This window comes from Mus musculus, chromosome 18, assembly GCF_000001635.26.
Source record: "Mus musculus strain C57BL/6J chromosome 18, GRCm38.p6 C57BL/6J".
Classification (NCBI taxonomy): Eukaryota; Metazoa; Chordata; class Mammalia; order Rodentia; family Muridae; genus Mus; species Mus musculus.
In genome coordinates, this window is record NC_000084.6 from 6,130,539 (window position 1) to 6,136,538 (window position 6,000).

At 44.1% G+C, this 6,000-nt stretch overlaps 1 protein-coding gene across 8 annotated transcripts in view; it reads right to left on the minus strand.

The window, feature by feature from the left end:
- Positions 1 to 5,560, minus strand: part of Arhgap12 (Rho GTPase activating protein 12) — a 111,651-nt gene extending 106,091 nt beyond the window's left edge. For 6 of the 8 annotated variants that reach the window (XM_030250623.1, XM_017318001.1, XM_006526316.1 and 3 more), the window contains exon 1: positions 5,266 to 5,551. The gene's annotated coding sequence lies outside the window, so the exon portion shown is untranslated. Of the gene's footprint in view, positions 1 to 5,265 lie in introns of all 8 variants that reach the window. The other 2 variants (NM_029277.2, NM_001039692.1) reach the window with 1 other exon arrangement.
- Between the last annotated feature and the right edge of the window lie 440 nt (positions 5,561 to 6,000).

Consider the following 6,000-nt stretch of genomic DNA (forward strand, 5'->3'; position numbering starts at 1 on the left):
GTATTCCATGCAAAAGTTATGACAGGAAAAACAAATCATAGGGGATGAGACAGCCTTCTGTGTTTCCTGTATATCATTTAGAATAATGCTTCTGAAGTACATCTGTGTTGTTATATGCAATTACTCGTATGAATTCATTCATTTTAAGCATTAGTATATTTCTAATCCATGTATAGTATACCTGTACAGAAGCAAGTTTAAATTGGGGCAGAGGACCATTATACATAAACCTGGAGTTTACTAAAAGTACAGGTGGTTAATCTGGGGAAGCAATTACCAACAAGGCACAGGGGCCTTCCAGAGCTCAGTATTTAGCAGTTCAACTCTAAAGCAAATCAACTATAAACTGAAACAGCAATCAACCAGCTCTATGAAAGCAACAAGGAAATGGCTCAATCACTAGGTTCTAGCACAATTAGACTGGCTGACCAAAGAAAAGTGAGAAAGATGACAGCCCAGTAGATCCTCAACCAAAAGTGACTTAAAGTACATTGAATTTCAGTGTTAAAATTATTCCTTTCCATTTGTGACTTGGTCTATAGGATACAGGTTAGTGTACATATACTATCCTGGTTTGTATATTCTTGGACCGGGGAGTGGCACCATTTGGAGGTGTGGCCTTGTTGGAATAGGTGTGACCTGGTTAGAGTAGGTGTGTCATTGTGGTCTCAGACTTAAGACCCTCATGCTAGTTGCCTGGAAGTCAGTCTTCCACTAGCAGCGTTTGGATGAAGACATAGAACTCTCAGCTCTGCCTGTGCCATGCCTGCCTGGATGCTGCCAAGCCCCCACCTTGTTGACAATGGACTGAACCTCTGAATCTGTAAGCCAGCCCCAATTAAATGTTATTCTTTATAAGACTTGCCTTGGTCATAGTGTCTGTTCACAGCAGTAAAACTGTGACTCTGACTAATATATATACCATACCTTATATAACAAAACACAAGTACTTCTTATCTAATTTAATGATATATTACAAAATACAAGTACTTCTTGTCCAATTTTCAAAGATAACACTCTAACGCCTTACAATATTCCAAATTCTGTGTGAGAGAAGAGAAAAAGCACAGAACTCAGTGTCAAAGGCTCCTTGGGTATCTTACTGGTTAAAAAAGAAAGAGAGAAACAATACAAACCTCAAAAGATCCCTGTGAAAGAGGAAAGAGAAATGACCTTTGTAAATCAAAACATGATACACAGTATTCATATTAACCACCATTTACTCTAGGAAGCAAAAGTTGCGAATAGAAAAATATACTACACTAAAACTAGTTCCTGCTTCATCAGCTGCGTGATCTAAGAGAAGGCAACATACCTCTCCAAGCTGGTAACAGGAGCCATAGTCCTGTTACTACTGGGAGAGTTAAATGTACAGGGACTTAAAAACAGTAAGCCTTTCCTCTGCAACAATACTCAATACCAGATTCTATTCTGCCATCCAGCCTGCAGAGGGCAAGTCATTGGTGACCCGGAGCACGGATTCTCATGTGGAGCAATGGAATCATCTGGGAAAGATCATCTCATTTATTTTAATATACTTATTTCTGGAAGAGCTTAAGACTTGTAGAATTGGGGCTGGGATATAGCTTAGGTCCAGTAGCTGGCCAGCATACAAGAGGCCCTGAATTCCAATCCCAGCATAGTTTCAACTCTGTGCAGTGGCAAACATCTATAATCCCAGCACTTGGGAGGTGGTGGCAACAGTATTCTAAATTCAAAGTCATCCTCAACTACTTATCAAATTCAAGGTCAGCCTGGGCTACATAAAACCTTGACTCAAAAAGACTTCTAGAATTACTACAAAAATAGTGCAGAAGGGTTCCTATGTGTCCTGGGAGACTATTTGCCTCATGAAATGTTATACTTGGCACACTTTTCTTAGTCAATAAATCAGTATCAAAATCAACTGATGCATAAAAATGTCCATTCTGCATTCAGATTTTCTTAGTTCTTCCCTACTGCCCCGACACTGACCTTTCTGGTCTAGGATCTCATCCAGAATGCCACAGGCATTCCATAATCATATACTAGAGAGCTTTTTTAAGCCATGAAGTACTGTGTCCCAGTTTTAGAAATTTTAATGACAGTATGAAACTAAAGTCCCAAAATATTACACTTCACAACCACATTATGTTGTATTAATCTGCAAAAGTACTAAGAACAGCATTCTTAGAGTTCAGACTAACCAGTTGGGCGCTTCACAGGCAGGTGACTACACCCTAGTCTACACGAGTTCCAACCAGAGCTACATAATGAGACCCTGTCTCAAAAAAAAAAAAAAAGAGTTCAGACTAACCAACAATATATAGCATAACACAATAGCCACTGCTGATATGACTACAAAAACTATGAAACGTGTGTAGAATAAATTAAGTGCTCTAAGTATAAGCTACACAATCTATCAAAAAAATGAGAATTCTCTGTTAATTATACACTAAATTTTGTTGTTGCTGTCTTGGTTTTTCGAGACCCGGTTTCTCTGTGTAGCCCTGGCTGTCCTGGAACTCACTTTGTAGACCAGGCTGGCCTCGAACTCAGAAATCTGCCTGCTCTCTGCCTCCCGAGCGCTAGGATTAAAGGCGTGTGCCACCTTGCCTGGCTTTACACTAAAATATTTTAATATACGAGGTTATTTATGTTATGTAATTTGCTCAGTTGTTTTTTTGGTTTTTTTGTAACATAAGTACTACAAATTAAGATCACATGGTAGATGGTAGTACTTGTCTATGGGTACTACAGTTGTCAGTGGTCTGGATGCAATACATATGACCCAAGGGCTTATTAGAAGGGCAGGTGATCCCATGTGCTTAAGGATTAGAAAAGCCATAGATTATAAAAGGAGCAAGGAGCTCCCAGATGAAACATCAGCATTTGTTGGCTCCGTTCAAATGTAAGTCACCTACAAACCGGAACCACGGGACAGTCACTAGCTCTACAAAAGCAACAAGGCAATGGCTGAACTACATGGTTCTAGTATAATTAGACCAACTAACCAAGGAAAAGTGCAGTCACAAAGATGGTAGCCCAATATTGGGGTCCTCAACTGAAAGTAACTTTAAGTGCAATGAATCCCTTTGTTATAAAGATTCATTTCCATATCTGATTTATGCTACAGAAAAAAACATATTTACAATTATAACTAATGTTTATTAGGTTCTTGGTTTTACTAGAAAACACCCAACATGCCAAGGCCCTGGGTTTAGTTTCTAGTACCACACACTCGCAAATAAGATTAAAACTGTTAAATACAAAGTGGAATAAAAGTTTAATTTCACTTTTCTCTTTTATTACAAAATTTCAATGTCCATTTTCTCAGATAAATAATATTACAGACCACTATCACATTTTAGTTAATTTAAAAGTATTATTTGCCAGCACTTGGGAGGCAGAGGCAGGCAAATTTCTGAGTTCAAGGCCAGCCTGGTCTACAGAGTGAGTTCCAGGACATCGAGAGCTACACAGAGAAACCCTGTCTCGGAAAAAAAAAAAAAAAAAAAAAAAAGTATTATTTGTAGATGGGCATGGTAGTACACACCACCTTGCATCCCAGTACTTAGGGGAAAGGGAAATCTCTGTCAATTCAAGGCCAGCCTGATCTAGTTAGTGGGTTTTAGGCCTGCCAGACCTACCTACATAAGTGAGGCCCTATCTCAATTTTTTAAAAAAGTAAATAAATAAACTTATTACCCTTATTCCCACTAATGTCATTTGCACTTTTAGGAATTAAATTACTAAAGCTCATTTTTAAATTAAGCCATTTTTTAAAAGCATTGAATAAATATTTTCTAATAAAAACGCCAAATGATTACAACTAATAAGCTGTTCTGCAGCATTTACATATTTCATCTATGCCTCACAAATGGAATAGTATATTAAAAAACTGGAAGTATTGACAATTGTATAAGCACAACTAATCTACACAAGTGGTGTCATATCATGACTCAATGAGCAATCTCCAACCCCTGTGGTTGATAAAGAACAGGAGATAGTCAACAAATACTAGGAATTACACACACACACACAGATGAGGAGAGGGAGAGAGAGGAAAGGGGGAGAAGGAGAATATGAATTATACTTTGTTTCCCAGACAAAAAAAACTCCCCAGAAAGATGTAAAGTTATGTGTGCCCTGTTGGCCTAAACTTCGATGGCATGGCTTAAATCACACCTTCACGAACCCATCTTAGGTACTGTTTTGGGTTCCAAAACTGTTCTGAAAGGTTTTCAATGTTACCTTAAAATAGAAAACTGCACTTGTAGCCAGACAGGGAGCAATGGAGAACCACAAAGATGATCCATTCTACCATACACCTCTTAGAGATCAGGTAAGCAAAACCGAACGTAAGCAAATAAACACCTCCAGGCTACCTCCAGGCTTTCTCAGCTTTTAAGTACAAAAGAGGCACTGCTACCGGCTAGATACTCTGAACAATTTCTCACTGCAACATTAGAAGTTTCCCAAGGTTTCACCTCCGTAAGTCGGACAGCAAAATCTGAACCAGAACCTGGGTGACTCCTTGTTAATGATCCTTCTTCCAATGTACCTCCCTTTAGGAATGTGTGCCTAAATGGTCTATAAAATCTACTTCCGCATGTCAACATGAACTACACAGACCAACCTTGTAACCAGTGTCAATATACTAGAAAATTTGCGTTCGCCTTTGCAAAGCATTTTAAAACGCTGCTGTAGGCAAAAAAAAAAAAAAAAAAAAAAGGGGGGGGGGAGGGGGAAACTGCACCCGCCTCAGAAACTGAAGGGCGTGCCTTTCTCCCTAATGACCACCTTGTGGCCATTCAGTCTGCGAGGGTCTGCAATAACTTAAGACACAACGTGTCAAGGGCAGCCTTTCCGGAAAGACAAAACAAGCGCTCCAGACCGGAGGCAAGCAAGCGGCACGTTGGCAGCAGGGTCTGTTGTCTGTGATTCAAGGGCTCGGAAGAGATACCCCTCAGCAGAACCGGGGGCAGCTCTTCAGGGCCGGGGAGAGCGCGCCGTTCACATCCACGGTCCCCGACGCGGCCCAGATAGCAGGTGTGCCCACCAGCAGCAGATGCGGAGGGCGGGCCGGACCTCCGGCCACTCCCCGGAGCCCGCTACCCCAAGGCAGGAAGCCGGGGAGCCCAGGCTGAGACCCCGGTCAATTAAACCTGCTCGCCCCGCAGGCCAAGCGGCCGCCGCCCTCCCCGGCGCAGCCTTCGGCGGGCATAGCCCGCGCCCCCGAGCGCCTTTGTGCTTTCCGCGGGAACCCGCGCCCGGCCTCTTTACCAAGGGTCGCAGACCTCGCGACGGGCAGCTCCCTCCTCATCCAATGCTGTGGCCGAGCGACTAAGAGACCGCCTGAAGAGCGCTCACTCGGCCGCAACTACAACCGGGCGTCCCCGCAGGCTGGTCTCTGAGGGAGGGTAAGTTCCAGGGCACGTCGAAGCGCGCCGGCGCGGGGGTGGGGCAGGCACAAGCAGGGGCGGGACATTTGGCCACGTGACGAGAGGGGCTGGTGGTCTCCCGGGAGGGCGGGGCGGAGGGACGTGAGAAGGTGTGGCGAGACGCTTAAGAGGGGGATTGGGGGTGGGGTAGTAACCACGTGATAAGCGGAGGCGGGACAGGTACTGTAAATGGGGAGGGCAAATGGTTGGGAGCACGTGACAGAAGGGGCGGGGCAATGGCTCTTGTGAGCTACGGGAGGCTCACGTGACGGCTGGAGTGGGCGGGGCGCCAGGTCCCAAGCAGCAAAGGGCAAGTGGGGCAAGGTAGTCCCGGAATGCCAGATGGGCGGGGTGTTAGGAGGTTGTTGGAACCGGCTGGGCGGTGCGAAGGAATTAGGGAGGGCGAGGAAGCTGGGTGTCAACACTTTGTAAACATCTGGTGGGAAGTGTTGGGAAAACGCTAGTAGGGATTTGGGCGAATGAAGAACGGAGAGTGGCACGGCCGCAGGCTCCTTGCGGTCTCAGACTTAATGGCGCCCTAGCTCTACAGCCTGGTCCACAGCCTGGCAACTCCGCT